Here is an 18,609-nt window from a genome sequence, read left to right on the forward strand (position 1 = left end):
AGCAGTGGGACTGTGTTAGTCTGCTGGGCTGCCATAACCAAGTACTACAAATGGGTGACTTAAATACTCATAGTGTATTGTCTCATAGTTCTGGAGGCTGGAAGCCTGAGATCAAAGTGTCAGCAGGGGTGGTTCCTTCTCAGGGCTAGGAGGAAGCATTCCATGCCTTTCTCCTAGCTTCTGGTAGTTTGCTGACAATGAGGCATTCCTTGGCTTCTGCTGCATCACTCAGATCTCTGTCTTCGTCTTCACGTGGCATTCTCTTTGGGGGCCTGTCTCTTCACATGGTGTTCTTTTAATAAGGATACCAGGCATATTGGATTAGGGACCCACCCTATTCTAGAATGACCTTGTATTAACTAATTACATCTGCCACAACTCTAGTTCAAATAAGGTCACCTTGTGAGGTACTGTGGGTGAGGACTTTAACATGTAAACTTTTGTGGGACACAATTCAAACTGGGCCCTTTCAGACATAAAAAAGCGTTTCTGTATTTTTCAGTGTACAAACAGGAGGAACTGATTAGCATTTCTCCCAGTTGCTGCAGCCATTGGAAAGGTACACATATTACCCTGACAAGAAAAATGGAAGAATATGTATTGGGAGGGAAGGGAAGGAGCCAGGCTTCATTGGATGCTTTCTATAGCCCAGACGGTATTAGGTTCTTTGTCCAAGTTACTTCCTTTAAAGTAATTTGATTCTCATTAAAACATGTTTATTAGGTCATCTCCATTTTGCAGATGTAGAAACTGAGGCTCAGAAACATGGAATCACCAACCACAGTTTGGAGCCAGAAAAGGGTAGAGCTGGGATTTGACAGCTGATAGGTTGGGTGCCAGAAAACATGCTCTTTCCCTTCTAGTCTGATATCCAGCTTCCCTGGTGGCGCAGTGGTTGAGAGTCCGCCTGCCGATGCAGGGGATGTGGGTTTGTGCCCTGGTTCGGGAAGATCCCACATGCCGTGGAGTGGCTGGGCCCGTGAGCCATGGCCGCTGAGCCTGCGCGTCCGGAGCCAAAAACAAAAACCTTGTTAGTCTGATATCCTCCCAAGAAAACTGTGATGATGAATGTAAGATTGTGGAAGCCAAAGATCCTAGAACACCTTTCCTATAAAAACTGTCTATCCCCAGGTGGAATAACCTTAGCAGTTACTTTCTTAGTCATTTTTTAAAACTTTATAATGGGAGCAGATATCCCAATGTTCTCTCAGTCTTGCAAAGGTCATTTTATAGGTTAATATTAAAAACTCATGAATCTACATTTCCATTAAAAAAAATTATAACTGTCTACATTTTCTTACCCCGTTCATCAGCTTGTAGACCACTATGGGAAAGAGCTGTGTCCACAATGGAATCATCAGGACAGACTCTCATGGTTGTTCACACGGAAACTTGGAGCGCTGCAAATTTGACTTTCTTCTGTCTGGCATTCAACATACTCAATATCTCCCCCATTCCCCTTTCTTCTTCTCTATTCTTGTCCCACCACATCCGTGTCATGAAAATGGCTACTGAAATAAAGTAGTTTAATTTGTGAAATCACAGTATGGTTCTCTCTGCTCATCCCAGTTTGCCCAGATTAGCCCAGGCAGATGGCTGTGGAGTTTCATGGCTGTTGAGAAAAGGGACCCTTTCCAGAGCTGAAGAACAAGTGTGGGAGAAATGTTATGGATGCCAAAAAGCTGTGTGCTTGAGTTTTTGGGCGAGTGAAAGCAGGGCTGTGCATCAGGACGACTCTGCCTTCTGAACAGAGGGCTTTCTGAGAGCTAGAAGCAGCTGGTTCTGGAGAAAAGATGGCTTGCAAAGAATCAGAGGCATTATGAGTCTTAAATTATTTAAGTTCCTCCTGTGGCAGCAGACTGTAATTGCTTCCTATTTCTGTAAATATTAGCAGCTGTGAGCCTTTAGTAAGGAGCTAAAACAGTGCTCAGTGTATCATACTTAAACTCTGGAATATTGTTAAATACCTGACCTTGGGCTGTCAAAGCACACTCATTACCCACACTCGCCCTTATGCTGGGAGCTGTCGACACTCTGAACTGGTACATTATTTTCAGCCTAGTCTGTAATAGCCTCGATAGATGGAGAATTGGCAAAGGGAATTGCAAGTCACCAAATAGCAATGTCATGATCCATTTCCTTGGGGGAGGTCACCTCTGTGCCCACTGCCTTTTAGTTGTTTTCACACCTGTGCCTCCACCTATAGCTGTCATGGCGAATCCTTTATCAAACCGGCAAAAACTTGAAATAGGACTAATTGGCATACCAGCTCTTACCTCTTTAGTCTCACTTGATCTCTCTGCCTTATGTTCAGTGATTTAGTCCTACTGAATTTTTTTTTTTTTTTTGAGCCTTCAGACTCATTGTATTCTCATTTGTCTTTTGCATTTGGCCTGTCCTGAGTCTTCTATCTGGAACTCTGCTTGTTCCATAGCATCTCTATGCTGACTTCTACTTATTCTGTTGATGACACCTGCTCTTTGGAAGTCTTCCCTGACCGTCTGTATGTGGGCTAGTTAGGTCTTCTTTATTATCTCATGGGTGTGTAGGCAACATTCCCTTAAGAGCACACGTCATGTTGGGATTGTAGTAACTATTTAGTGGTCTTCATCTGCCGCTGTATAGTGAACTCTTTGAGGTTAAGAAAAGTGTCAGTCCTATTTGTAGTTTTAGTTGCAGGGTCCGTGTGGAACCTGGAGAATAGAAAGGGATTGACGAGTGTTTGTTGAGTGGAATTCATACTTCTACATCTAGCATTGTTGGGATATAATACCTGTGGGCTTAGTCTTCAGTAGAGCTGCCAAGGCAATCTGTGTATGTGGCAGAATCTCATCGATGTCTTCAGATAGCCACTTCCCTTCTTCCTTGTTAACACATTTCTTTGGGATGGTATGAGCCCAGGTCCGATAAGGAAATCATCATTGGCCTAACCCAGTTATCACAATTCATTCCTTTATGCCAGTGATTGGTCAAAGGGTGGGCACGTGATCCACTTCTGGCTAATGAGGCATAAGGGGAAGTATGTTGAAGGTTTGGGGAATGATTTTGCTTTTTATTAATAGAGTGGTGTGAGAAGGAAGCCATTTGTATCCTTCTCCCTTCTTTTCTACTATGGATGCTTTCATAGAAGATAAGAAGAAATGCTACAACTACTTGTCAACCATGAGGAAATAGGCCTCCACATGAGCGTGGGCAAGTGCAAGGTTCTTAGGTCCTTGGTGATGTCGTTGAGTCATCAAAATCAACCTTGGGACAATTTACCTCTGAATTTTTGTAAAGTAAACGATAAAACATTCTTCTGATTTAAACAGCGTTTTGCTAGATGTTGTGTTACCTTTGGCTAAAATTGTTCTAACTGTAATAGACACTAGGAAAAGGAAGGTGTGTGCATAGATTTTGTGCTCATTTCAAAAACTAAAGTGCCGGGCTTCCCTGGTGGCGCAGTGGTTGAGAGTCCGCCTGCCGATGCAGGGGACGCGGGTTCGTGTCCCGGTCCGGGAAGATCCCACATGCCGCAGAGCGGCTGCGCCTGTGAGCCATGGCCGCTGAGCCTGCACGTCCGGAGCCTGTGCTCCGCAACGGGAGAGGCTGCAGCAGTGAGAGGTCCGCGTACCGCAAAAAAAAAAAAAAAAAAAAAAAAAAAAAACTAAAGTGCCTATGCCACGTAGTGAGAGAAGACAACATAGAAAATATATTGGGCTTGGGGTTAAGACATCTTAGTTCACCTGAATTTTTCTTTCTTTTTTTTTTTTTTTTTTTTGTGGTACGCGGGCCTCCCACTGTTGTGGCCTCTCCCGTTGCGGAGCACAGGCTCCGGACGCTCAGGCCCAGTGGCCATGGCTCACGGGCCTAGCCACTCCGCGGCATGTGGGATCTATCCGGACCAGGGCACGAACCTGTGTCCCCTGCATCGGCAGGCGGACTCTCAACCACTGTGCCACCAGGGAAGCCCACCTGAATCTTTCCTGTATAATTTTGCACAAGTCACTTATCTCTCTTATTTTCTAGTCAGGCAATCATTTATTCAACAACAACAAAAATAAATATTTGTTTGACAACTGTGTGTTATATACTATCTTAAGTGTTTTTTTAGGAAAACTGAGTTGAACTAGATGACTTTTTTATTTGTAAAAATATGATTCACTTTTATTTTTATGTCTTTGAAAAGAGTCTGAGGAACTACGAGTCTATAAAAATCCTGTACAACTTCCTTCCAAAATCTGCCTTGATTCCAATCATGTTTACCTTTGGCATTTCTTCTCATCCAAATTTCTTGCAGATCCTTATCTGAGAGTTTTTTTTTTTTTTTTTAAACACAACAAAACCCACAAAGCATCTGTCTCTGGCAAGCGTGCTCATGAGTCACATCTCCTCCTCTGCAAAGTGAAACCTTGTGAAACCTCGTGAAACCAGCTGATTAAAAGGAGTACGTAAAGAGGAGGCAGTCTGTTAAATTTATTTTCAGTCCAGCCTCCTAATTTCCATTCCATGTGCACTTATTTATTCAGGCACCAGGTCTTGGCAGGTACAATCTATTTAGGTAACCCTGCCCTGACTCACCACTCAAATTTCCTGGCTGGAGAAAAAAGCTATTGAGCTGTCATCAGGGATAATATAGCCACTGCTGACCAGGCTCAGTGGATGATTTCAAACTGGTTCATCATGGTCCCACCTTGATTAGGATAGAGCTCTTGATTCAAACTACCATGATCCTGCAAGTTTTCTATCTGTAGTAACCCCCGGTCTGGGTAGTGGTGGTGGGGGGCAGTCCATTGTGCCAGGATGTTAGATGGGGCAATCGTCCATGCTTGATGGGAAGCAGTGGGCAATGTTGAGAGGAGGGATAAGCATAACTGCAAATGGAACAGAGGATGGTGAAGAACCAATTAGTGGTTGTATGTTTTAGTATATTGGTTTGGCTGCTAAGTGTAAGCAGTCAGGTTTATATGGTAGGTCCGTGGCATCGGGACTCAGCACCTTCTGTGTTGCTGCTCTTCCATGCTTAGCCTGTGCTTGCTTTTTTTTTTTTTTTTTTTTTGCGGTACGCGGGCCTCTCGCTGCTGTGGCCTCTCCCGTTGTGAAGCACAGGCTCCGGACGCACAGGCTCAGCGGCCATGGCTCATGGGCCCAGCTCCTCCGAGGCATGTGGGATCTTCCCGGGACGGGGCACGAACCCGCGTCCCCTGCATTGGCAGGCGGACTCCCAACCACTGCGCCACCAGGGAAGCCCAGCCTGTGCTTTCTTACTCTTGGTTCATGATAGGTGCCTTAATTCCTACCACTATGTCTGAATTCCAGCAAGTAAGAAGAAACAAAGAACAACAGAATTGTATATGCCTTATTTTTTAAGGCATACGTAACTTCTGCTTGCATCTCCTATTGGCTAGTACCTGGTCACATGCCACATCCAGCTTTAAGGAAGGCTGAGAAACGTAGTTTTTAACCTGGTAGCCATACACATGATAGAACTTCTATTATTATAGAAAGATAAATATGGGATAGAGACTAGAAATCTCAGGGTCCCTGAGGGATGGCGACATGAGTAGCATCTTTGTGGGCCTCAGCATCTGTGCAGCTCTGAATTTTTTTATGGAATGGTTCTGGCTGTAGCCAAGGCTCTAGTTTCCCTCTTATACTTTCTTCTTTATGTTCTTGTCTCTTCTCCCAACTTGCTCCTACCTTCTGGGAGTGGAAAAGCCTGTTTTATCACAGGATTTTCCTTTACTAGGCTTGGGTCAATGGCATTTTTTATCAGTTAAATAGTATTTGCACAATTGCTCTGTTTTTACAGACTGGAGAATAAGATTGACGCCTAAACATATACCTTCAAAATATAATTCTTGGGCTTCCCTGCTGGTGCAGTGGTTAAGAATCCACCTGCCAGCCACATAGCACAGGGAGATCAGCTACGTGCTACCTAGAGGGGTGGGATAGGGAGGGTGGGAGGGAGACGCGAGAGGGAGGAGATATGGGGATATACGTATATGTATAGCTGATTCACTTTGTTATAAAGCAGAAACTAACATACCATTGTAAAGCAATTATACTCCACTAAAGATGTTAAAAAAAAAAAAAATCCACTGGCCAATGCAGGGGACATAGGTTCAATCCCTGGTCGGGGAAGATCCCACATGCGGCGGAGCAGCTAAGCCCGTGCGTCACAACTACTGAGCCTGTGCTCTAGAGCCCGCAAGCCACAACTACTGATCCCATGCACCTAGAGCCGGTGCTCCACAACAAGAGAAGCCACTGTGATGAGAAGCCCGCGCACCACAACAAAGAGTAGCCCCCACTTGCCGCAACTAGAGAAAGCCCATACGCAGCAACGAAGACCCAATGCAGCCATAAATAAATAAATAAGAAAGAAAGAAAGAAAAACCAGAATATAATTCTTCCCCATCTTTTCCCCAGATGCACAGCAGAGCCCTTGCCTCTAAAGGAGAGAGCAGATCCCCAATCCCAGCTGGGAGTGCATGAAACAGAGACATTTAGAGGCAGCTTTTTTGCCTCATGAGAATGTGTTCTCTAGAGATGCTTGCACCTTGTTAAGGAAATCCAACCAAACTAATTTTTGTCTCTGTTTAAGATTTATAAAAGACAGCAGCAGGTAACTTGCTCATTTCATATTCTCCAGGCACTTCTACTCTACCTGAAGTCTAAGGAGAAATGACATATTATGTTTCCTGACAACATGATCTAGGGATATTCCTCTAAAGAACAATTCTTGACTTGTACTTTATTTTGTCCTTTTAAAAGATACACTACTGGGGAGTTTAAAAGTTGTCATATTTCATGCTTGAGGGATTTAGGTTCTTTCTGTCCATTATCTTGGCCATGAATTGGTGACATGTGCTCATTTCCCAGTGAAACTGCAACATATCCTTATAAAATTCTATGAGAAGAGAGATCTATGCTTTGGTTTCTACAATGAGTGAAGGGAAATTCTGAGTAGTCCTCCTATAGTGTTGTATATATAACTAATAGTTTAAAAAGTGAACAGTTTATTTTGGTGGCTTGTGGTTATTTAGGGGAAATAAGCCACTAATGGGATTTTATTTTCTTATCACGTGGTGAAATCACAAGACTTTTTCTTGTAGAAACATGAGGAGAACCAGGAATAAGTTGATGTTAGGTGGGAAATGAACCGTGAGAGAACACCTGGGTCCCATCCCCTAACAGTGTTGTCTGGTTTTTAGTTCTGGGCAGGTGAGGACATGCCATCTTGGTACCCAGTATCAGCATCCTGTCTTCTAAAGACGCACCAGGCTCCTGATCTCTACCATCCTCTCCCACATAGACAAAGCTTGTGTCCTATGTCTCACATCTTCAGAGGTCAATTCTCTGCTAGGTGAAGGGCTGATTGATCTAAGATGCTCTAATTGTGGGAACATCAGGCACTTAGGTAGCTAGGCCAAAGAGGTATTTTAGGGCAGATTTTTTGCATTCCTTATAAGTCCATGCCTGTCTGACTTCAGAACCATGGATAAAATAACTCAAAAGTTAAATATTTCCATGTGAATGAAAAATGGAAAGAAACTTGAAGGGCACATTCATGAGTGTGTGAAAGTTCTTTACCTCTCCTTTTTGTCTGGTGTTATAAGACTATCTCTATCTATGAATCTGCATATCTACCTATCATCTACCTATCATCTACCTATCTATCTATCTATCTATCTATCTATCTATCAGGAAGATTCTCTATGTAAGTGTGCTGCCTAAAAACTTGCTTTTTACTATTTAAATAAAGGGTGTAGAAAGGTTGAGGGGGTGGAGGAAGACATCTGACTACTAAAATGAGGTTGGTGTCAGAATAGATTTATTGATTCATTTTGTCCTTGTGAGACTAGTGATCTTTCGTAGAGTCAGAGCATTTTTGTAATAGAAATCTGAAGACCGTCTTGTCCAACTGCTTATTTTACGCATGATGGAACTTTTGAGGTCCAGAGATAAGTGACTTGCCTAAGGCCACACTAATAAATTGCTCTGTTGCTTTACTTTTTAGAAAGTGAACTTTTTATTGAAAAATAACACACATTCAGAAGTACAGAAATTTTCCCAAAGGGACTAGATTTGTGTAACCAGCTTGTAGACTGAGCATGAATATTACCAAGCACTTCAAAAATCTCCTTTATGTCCCCTCCCCAGTCACTACCTTTCCTCCCACTCCCAAAGGTAAATACTATTCTATTTAAAACATAGCTTAATGTTGCCTGTTTTTGAATTTTATGGAAATTCAATCACACAGAATCTGTTATTTTTTTGGTCTAGCTCTTTCACTCAACATGATGTTTATGAAATTAATCCATTTTTCATGTTGCAATAGTCTGTCCATTTGTATTGCAATACTTTATTCCAGTGTGTGAATATAACACAATTTATTTATTTTCCCATTGCTTTGTTTTTAATGACTAGAGATTCCTAGTGTTGGTTTTCATGTCCATCTTAATTATTTTGCTTCTGGACAGGAGTGTTTTCTCAAAAATCAACCTACAAGGCAGTTGTCTGAGGTTGAATCTTTAAATACAGCAACCAGAAAGCAAAAATTTATACTACTACTGATTATTTGCTATAGTAATTCCTGTTTTCCTTTTGCCTGACTTTCTATACTATTGAGACACTAGTTGAACGAGAGTCAGATGATATTCCTGCCCTTCTTCTATATTCTGCATTATGGCCATTTGCTGTTAAGAATTGATTTACAATTTGGGTTTTGAATGATTCATGTTAAAATGGTTTGTCTAGAGGAGGGACTTCCCTTGTTCATTTTCCCCAGCTCCTCTGGGAGAATCCAGATGGTTCTTGCATTTTAAGTGAATGAACAGTTGCCATCTTGCATAATCTAATTGTCTGAAACTGCCCACATGCTTACCATCTTAAGGCATGCTGTCTGCCAAAGGTGTCAGGTTAACTTTCATATGGCTTTAAGAAAGAAGTTATTTTAGCCTGAAAGTACAGCATCAAAAAGCATCACTCCTGAGTGGCTGCAACTGACAGATCTTCAACTCCTTTATTAAAAATGCAATTCACCAGGCTGAGGAAGAAAATCTAATTATTTAACCATCAGCAGTTTTCCCCCTGGTAAAATAAACCTTAAGTGTTTACAATCAAGTTAGCTATATTTTAACCAATTTACTTATTTAAGCAAGTATTAAAAAAATCCATACCATATCTTGTAAGTTCTTCTAAACTCTTTTTGTTTCCATTGATTTTCATTAAAGAGGTAATTGTCAGTTGATCAGTAGGTATGATTCTGATGAGCTGGTTTGGATGAACCTTCTGTGTGACAGAGCTCTGGGAAGAGGGAACCGAGAGATTTGCTGACACTTCAATCTATCTGCAATGAATGCAAGCTGGCTAATAAATATTTAATGAGCAGTTGTTTGCAGTTTAATAGAATTAGATAGTTCTATTAGAATCCTGTTTGGAGACCTATAGGTATCATATATCACAGTTGAAGACATGGTTAATAATTTAAGCTAAGTGACTAGTAATTAGAGAGACAGCCAGATTAAGCAGGAACTTTTGGTTTTAAGCCATTTGGGAATATGTGTGTGTGTGTGTGTGTGTGTGTGTGTGAGAGAGAAAGAGAGAGAGAGAGAGAGAGAGAGAGAGAGAGAGAGAGAGAAAGAGAAAGAGAGATTGGAATTGGTAGGATTTTAGACTGTAAACCGTTATAAGGATTAGCTAATGCAGCAAGTCTGGACCAACCCCTAAATGTGATAACAAAGCATGAGGCCCCTGGGGTTTATTTAATATCTCATCCTCTCAGTTAATGAGATGGAAAATAGTTCACTGTTTATCTACAGTAGATTGAGCAGATGTTGCCAATTCCGGTTTATGGAATGTAATCTTGGTGAGATTGTCTTCTGTCCGTTACCTTTTCATGGCCTTGATGTCTCCTGTACTCTTCTTGATTGGGGGTGGGGTGCAGATACCCTCTAGGCCATGGACTAGATGGAAAAACTTCCACGTTAGGAGTTAGTGGCCTTTTTACATTCTGAGCATTCAGTCACCTCTTACAGGGCAAAGCTGGTTTGTTGACACAGAAAGATTTGCAGACACCACAGGGCTTCTCAGATGTGAAGACTCTTGACTCTAAGGACTTCTTCCCCAATAACTGTTTTTGAAATTGTCAAGTTTGTGATTTTATTTGATTTATTTCATTTACTTCTTTGATTTTTCCCTATTCCATAAATGCATACATAATATATGAATTGGAACATTGGGTCTAAAAATCCTAATATGATTTTTTATTTTGGTAAACAATTTCAATTTTCCAGAACCATCAGGTAATTAGTATTCTCCTAAATTGTGATATCAGAAGAAAGTGGCTAATTTAGGAACATAAGGTGGTAAAGATTTAGTTAAAGGCAAAAAGCCACTTTAGGCCTGTGGATTTGTTAGGATTTGCCTTTGTCTATAGCAGGAGCTGGACTTGTAATAGGCATAAATATATAAAGGCTTCTTTTTTTCTCATGCAAAAATGTCTAGAGGTATGTGACATTTGGTAGTAGATCAGTGGGTCCAAGACATGAGGCCCAAAGTCTCTGTGGTTCTCTTGACTTTTTTCCTTATGTCCCAACGTGGCTGCTGCCACTTTATTATGCTTGCATTCCAGGCAGGAACTGGCAAACAGGGATAGTGTTTCCCAGCAATTCCCAGGAGACATCTGCATAGCTGTCATTGGTTGTAAATGTGTCACATGGCTATCCTTAGTTGTGGGGGTCTCTGGAAATGTGGGTTTACATCTATCTAGGTGGGTTTGCAGGACAGGAAGAAAAGGGAAAGGGAAAAGTATTGCATGAGCCAACCTACAGTATTTGCCATATTCTCTTGGGAAATTTTCTTATTTTGTGGTAAATACTGACTTAAATCTCTTCTACAAAGTATAAGCCCTTTGAGATTTCTTTAGGCCCGACGTTCTAAATGCTAATGACAAAGGCTTGCACATGGCATATTGGAAGTTCTTGATGAACTATGCTATATTCTTGCGAGAAGGAAGTAGAAAAGAGAAGAATTAGGGAGAGAAGAGGAAGGCAGGGACCAAAGATGGTGTGAATATATATGTATGACTAAAATATATATCATACTGCACCATTAGAATGTGCACCATTATCCTCAGTTATTCTCATTAAAGTTTAAAGTAGGGAAATTCCCTGGTGGTCCAGTGGTTAGGACTGCACGCTTTCACTGCCAAGGGCCTGCGTTCAATCCCTGGTTGGGGAGCTAAGATCCCACAAGCTATGCGGTACGTGGCCAAAAATAAATACATAAAAATTTAAAAAGAAAAAAAAGTTTTAAGTTCAACTTTATTTTTATTTACCAAGAGGTTGCTATTACTGAGGTGTAATCAAGTAATATTTCCACTTGTTTTTCTTAGCCTTTTTTCTTAATGTTTTAAAAATACATTCTTTCCTTTTAAAGTAATATGCTGTAATTGCAAACATTCTACAAAATACAGATAAAAAAAAAGAAGACGCATTCAAAACCTCGCTAACTAGAAATAACTTGTGTTGATAATTTTGTTATATGGTAAGATCTTATTTTGTGCAAATTTAAGCAAATGGTGAAGTGATATAATGCAAATATTAATATTTCATTTAATGGAGAGATTTGAAATAGCATGAATTTATCAAATTAAAAATTATGCCCTATAAGGGTATAATTTCAAAGCTGTGTAGTCGTGGGAATTATAAGGGTGTTGAGGGGTGGGTACTGGAATCACTAGGTTGGCGATCTAAAAACCCCAGCAAGTTTTGTCAGAATGAGTCTTCAGTAGCTCCTCCTTTGCACTGAAGTGATCACCCTAGATACATCTATTTTGAGCTGTTGTGAGTTGTGTTTATGTAGATAAGTATAAGATTGTGCTCTACATTCTTTTTTATAAGTATCTTATTTTAATTGTTTGCTTGGTTTGTTATCCTATCTTGTGCTCAGCAGATTTGTAGGGGCCAGTGAGGGAAATTTTCAGAAATGCTTGTTGTCATGAATAATCAAGCCAGGAACAACATAGGGTCTGCTATATGATTCATTCTCAGGGTTTTTTTTTTGGGGGGGGGGGTTTTGAATAATATAAACAAGGTTCAGATTCAACTAATGTTTATTGAGCTCCAGTTATGTTCCAGACATCATGCTAGGCACAATTACAAGCATTAATTCAGTTAGCACTCAGAATAATCCTGTGTGAAAATGGTCCTCTTATCTACTTGGCTCAACTTTTTTTTTTCTTGTCTCCCATAACTAATTAGCAAATCATATTGGTTCTGCTGTCAAAATCTGTCTGAGTCTGATCACTTACTATCTCTACCTCTAGCACCATGGTCTAAATCACTGTCGTCCTTTGCACACTCTGCTTCAAGAGCCTCCAAGCTGCTCTCTCTGCTTCCACTCTGCATTTCCCCTCCCCTCAGTCCATAACCATTTTCCTACAGAGAAGACAGAGCGGGAAAGTGTGATCTGATTAAAATATGAATATATTGTATAGTTCCTAGGATCAGTTGTATGTGGAAAGTGGAGGAGAAGGAAGATTTGGGAGAATGTTGTACACATAAATAACCAGAAATCTAAAATTATAAGAAGAGGACTCGGTCCTCATTGATGTCTATCAAAATGGAAATAGGGAGGAATATATTTGGTTATGCAGTGTAGGCAATTTAAATCGTATATTTTTTTCTATTGTTGTGAATCATGCAAAATATAATGTGTTAGAGCTCCTAACACATACAGCAAGGACAGGTGGTATCAGTACTGCAAACAGTGAGCACGCCCTGTGTGTAATGTTGCATGTTTTCTGCATCCCAACTTCGGTAATGAATTCTGATCCACTGTGCCAGAAGAAAGACTGAACTATCTTTTTATTCTCTTAGAGAAAATTACACTACAAAGTTATTGTCATGTGGAGAGGTGATCAAAGAGTAAGCAGGTAAAAGGAACAGGACAAAGTTATTACAAGAGTTTTATCAGCCAGTTAATTAACAAAAACATTAGGATATTTTTCTGGATTTTGTGGTATTTGTAACATTTGTCAACATTTAAAACATCGCAATTTGCTGTGGTTTCTTTTCTCATTCTTAATAAATACTCGCTTTCAAACCTAATTTTGTGTTTGAAATTACAGAGACTCCCACCCTCCTTGCTCCCCGCAATCATTGTTTAAACTTTGAGCCCTACAACATCTGGATCCCTCTCTGCTTTTGCTTTATTTTCATAAGCTCACTCACTCACATAATCTCCAAAAGGTCCTTCTCCCTAGTTTGAAGGGTATTTCTGCTTTATACAACCCAGAGAGCTTTGACGAACACAACTAGCTTTAAAGAAATTAATGGCAGAGTAACAGGCAGAGGGACGAAGAGGACAGGTATAGTGGGTGGGCAGAGAAAGGTCCTAATTGCGGTGCAGCTCTCAGGGAGGGCATGGCCATATGGGGGGTGGGTGGAGGGGTGTCCTTAGGGTGTTCCTGAAGATCCCAGGGGAACCTAGGAATCATAGGACAAAGAAAACCCCGCAGCCCCCAGCCCCGCAAAGAAAAAAGAGCACAGAGGGAGACGGAAAGGGGCTGGAGAATTTAGCCAGCAGCCAGTCTGCTCCTTTGCAAGTTGTACACACTCCTCCATACAATGTGTTGACTTTGTACGGGGAGGCTGAGGCGCTGCTATCCATTCAGATGACGCTGGTGTGGAATGAAAGCAGAACGGCAGGAGCTGTGTAGTGGAGAGGGCTCTTTTGATTTGCAGCTTCTTTTGTTGCTTTCCTTTTCAGTTTCCTTGGTTCTGTGGTTTGGACCTCCACAGACCTAGAAAAGTTCAGAAACTTAAAAGGGAAGAAGCCCTTCTTCCCCAGGGCTGGTTCCTCCACTTTCATCCTGTGTCAGGTGTTCACGCCTCACAAAGATGGTGCTAAATGGAACTCTCTGCAAACTCTGGGTAGCTGGGAGTCCTTCTGAGATGTTATGTTCTGGCAATAATGGAGTCTTGTTACTACAGGCTGTTAACACGCACCCTTCCATTGTTGGAGACAGACATCCAGGTAGCCACAAAGCACATGGCTTCCAGGAGGCTCTCAGGCTGGAGGATCTCTCAGAGAGTTTGGTTTTGTGAAAGGAACACAGAAACCTCGGGGCCTTACTTCTAAGAGCTCTTTTTCTCTTTTTCCCTGAGTAAGCCGTTTAATTTTATCTCTGATTCACAACATAAGGAGTTTAAAGTAGTTGGTTGTAGGAAACAACCAACAAGTACAAGCAATTTCAAGGAATGTGCTTTGAGATCAGGTTGTGTTATCTTCTTTGAAGGATCGGGATTCTAAATATCTGTATCTATGTCTATATCTATATACAATAGGCTAGATATATTGCTTTCTGGAATTTTCTATGTATCATTGTATCTTGACGCCTAGAGAGGACAAATACATGGCATATATTCTAATATGCAACCATTCCCTGTCTGTGTAAACACTGCTATTCGATCATGGCATTCTTTCCTGCTAAGCTCTGATGTGGCTTCCAAACCATTTTCAAAGAGGGTTCTAGAGAGTCCCTCTCAATTGACTGAAATTTGTGCCTCACTGAAAAAGATTGTTGAGGGGAGAAAAGTTCCCTTTACATGATTCAAAGATTCTTTCACCAAAGAACTTCTTAAAGGCCAGACACTTATTTGCTTACTGCCAAGATTAAAAAGGAGAATATGAAGTTCCAGAGAAAGTTTAAAGTAAACAAGGGATAGAAGGGCTCGTGAAATGTGGGCGAGAGAGAGAGGGGGGTGTGTTTAATTTATATTAGGTATTTTTGTCTGCTAGGCTGATGATAAAAAAAAAGCTACCTTAGCAAATCAGTTAGAGTTAGAAGGACAGGCTACAATAGTAAGAGTTGAGACAAGCTTCATTAGGCATTTGTGAGTGTGGCTTTTTTTCATCTCAGAGGTCTGCCTGGGTCACTGGAATAACTGTGAATTTGGGTCAAGGACCCGAGTAAGGAGGGGAAGGCTCATTTATCATCAGAGAAGGGAGAGACAACTGTCCTCACTCTATTTGACTCCAGCTGTGAAGTGAACAGCTTATTTTGTTTTAGTGATGATTTGAGAGAATCATCAATAAAATCACCCATACTGTTTGCAGTGCAGCAATCTATCTGTGTGTCTGTGTGTGTGTGTTTGTGTTTGTTTGTGTGTGTGTGTGCTTGTATACATGCACATATTCTTGATGCAAGCAGAAAGGGAAAAAGCAGGGAAAAACTTTACCTTTACACCTGTATTTACCTACGATTTCCTCCTTTCTGCTCACTGATGTTAGGGACTCATCTCAGAGTCTCCAGCTGGTCCATCTTTGTCCCTGATGGTTAGCATATTGAGCCGGTTTTGCAGCTTTATTCCTCAAATGTGCTTCCGTTGCCTACTGTGCAACTCATATAACCAAGCACAGAGGATTCTTTGGAGGAAGGAGTGATTAACTGGAAGAAATGGGCTGAGTAGACTGTCATCAATCACTTTCCTTTATCTTCAAGAGCTCATCTCTTGAAACTTAATCATTTTGAAGACTCTAAGGTCCTTGTAATAATTTCCTGGGTACTTACTAAGCTAACACACACTCGGCACGTATGATGTGTGAGGCACTGTGCTAAGCATCTTCTTTTCGTGATTTCATTTAATCCTTACACCCCCACTGCGTGGTAGTAAGTTATCCTACCATCCATACAGTTATTCAGGGACCTGGACTGATGGAGAATTTTTCCTCTTCAACAAATAGTTTTTAAGGTCACCCTGGGGGATCACCTCCATTCTAGCTAGGTGAAAGATAAAAAGAATACGATGGAGTGCTGTGTGGGTGGTCTTTATGTGTCATGTCTGGAAGTTAAGGCCCTCAATTCTGTTCATATTCTGTTGGCTAGAACTTAGTCACTTAACTGCCTCTAATGGTAAAGGGAACTGGGAAATGTAGTCCCTGGCTAACCAGTTACTTCTCTGAGACATCTCAGCTCTATGGGGGAAGGGTAACACAGTTAGCCTTTGTCCTAGTCCGTCCCTCTGGCTACCAAGTATGTAAGAAGAGCACCTTTCTTCTCAGACTGTTGCCTTGGAGAGACAATCCTGAGTCCCATTCATTTATTGCATCCATTCATTTACTGCCTATGGGCTTTCTGGGTAATGCACTGTCCTACATGAAGTGTGGGTGAATGTGACTCCTCGTGACCTGCAACACATGAACTGAAAGCTGAGTTATCTTCTCTCCCCTACCATACATCGATAAATAATGACAGTTTAAACACAAACACATAAACCCCAACCTGGAAAATGAAAGCATGGGAAGCTCACAGCCATGATTGAGCTGCAGCAATGATGAAATTATCCCTGGCCTAGTAGATGATGGACTTTTACAAAAAGGTTTTATGAACATTTGAATAGAATGCATCTTCTCTGTTTGGTACATACACACACACACACACACACACACATATATATAATACATGTTACATTTAAATTTGTATGTGTCTATAATATTATATCTATATGGGTATAATATTCATACCTATATAGGAAGAGATAACACATGTATAATGGTGAATGAATTTTGTTATTCAATTCTCTATATCTCTACTTCATTTAAAACCTTTTTGTTGCGCAAAATAAAGTATACATTGAGAAAAGTGCTTGAAACATATGTACATTTTAACATAGTAATAATGTGAACATCAGTACGATCATCATGTATGTCAAGAAATAACATTACCAGCATGCCAAAAGTTCCCCTCCCCCATCATTTTGTTATCACATCCCCTTCTATTATTGCCCAAGGTAATTACTCTCCTAATGTAATGAGATTCACTACCATGTTTTCCTATGTAGTTTTACCACCTAAGCATGCATTCCTAATATATATACTTTAAATCTGTTTTTGAATTTTGTGTGAATGGACTTATACTGTGTTTGTTTCTCATGTCTTATTCTTTTTACTAAACATTGTAATATTTATTGAATATCACTGCAGTTGATTTATTTCTATTCATGATTTAGAAGAGCTTATCTCTTATTCTAGCCTCTTACCTTTTTCAGTCTTACATTTTCAGGTAATGTGTTCAATTCTATGGCCTGCTGTTTTGCCAAACATTAATCAACAATTGTTCTGTGTTAATTACAAGATATATATATTTTTGTTTATCTCAGCTTTTTTTCTTTCAGTTTTTATTCAGTTATAATATGTATACAGTAAAGTACAAAAACTTTAAGTGCATAGCCTGATGAATTTTTACAAATGTAGGTATCTGTGTAATCACCAGCCGGATCAAGTTATAGAATTTTTAGCACCCCAAAAGTCTTCCTCATGCCTTTATCAGTGAATACACATCCTCCACCTATATTAACCATTCTGATTTCCATCATCATAAATTAATTTTTCTTTTTGAACTTCATATAAGTGAAATCATATAGTAAATTCTATTTTGTGTCTGTCTTCCACTTATTAGTATGTTTTGGGGTTCCATTCATGTCTTTGGGCATACCAGTAGTTTGTTCCTTTTTATTGCTGTGTAGTTTTTCATTGTATGAATATATCAAAATATGTTTATCCACTCAATTATAATGAATAAAACTGCTCTGAGCAGTCTTTTTTAAACTTTTATTTTAAAAATTTTTTATTGAAGTATAGTTCATTTACAATATTGTGTTAGTTTCAGGTATACAGCGAAGTGTTTCATTTTTTTATATATATGTTGTTTCAGATTATTTTCCATTATAGTTTATAACAAGATATTGAATAAAGTTCACTGTGCTATACAGTAAATACTTGTTGATTATCTATTTTATATATAATAGTTTGTATCTGTTAATCCCATACTCCTAATTTTTCCCTCCCTCCCTCACCCCTTTGGTAACCATAAGTTTGTTTTCTATGTGATATTAATAGACTGTGAGTCTATTAATGTTTTGTATATAGATTCATTTGTATTATTTTTTAGATTCCACATATCATATAGTATTTGTCTTCCTCTGCCTGACTTACTTCACTTAGTATGATAATCTCTAGGTCCATCCATTATGCTGCAAATGGCAATATTTCAATCTTTTTTATGGTTAATATTCCATTGTATATATATACCACATCTTCTTAAACCATTTGTCTGTTGATGGGCACTTGGGTTGTTTTCATGTCTTGGCTATTGTAAATGGTGCTGCAATGAACATTGGGGTGCATATATCTTTTCGAACTAGAGTTTTCATCTTTTCTGGATATATGTTCAGGAGTGGGATTGCTAGATTGTATGGTAGTTCTATTTTTAGTTTTTTTAAGGAACCTCCATACTGTTCTCCGTAGTGGCTGTACCAGTTTACATTCCCACCAATGGTGTAGGAGGGTTCCCTTTTTTCCTCACCTCCTCCAGCATTTACTATTTGTAGACTTTTTGATGATGGCCATTCTGACTGGTATGAGGTGATACCTCACTGTGGCTTTGATTTGCATTTCTCTAATAATTAGTGATGTTAAGCAGCTCTGAGCAGTCTTGAACATGCCTTTTGTGGATATATACACACATGCACACATAACACATACTTATTTATCTTGGGAATATATAGAGATGTGAAATTGCTGGGTAACAGGGCAGCTGTATACTTTACTTTATTCCAA

The sequence above is a fragment of the Grampus griseus genome, assembly GCF_964374135.1.
Source record: "Grampus griseus genome assembly, chromosome: 3".
Classification (NCBI taxonomy): Eukaryota; Metazoa; Chordata; class Mammalia; order Artiodactyla; family Delphinidae; genus Grampus; species Grampus griseus.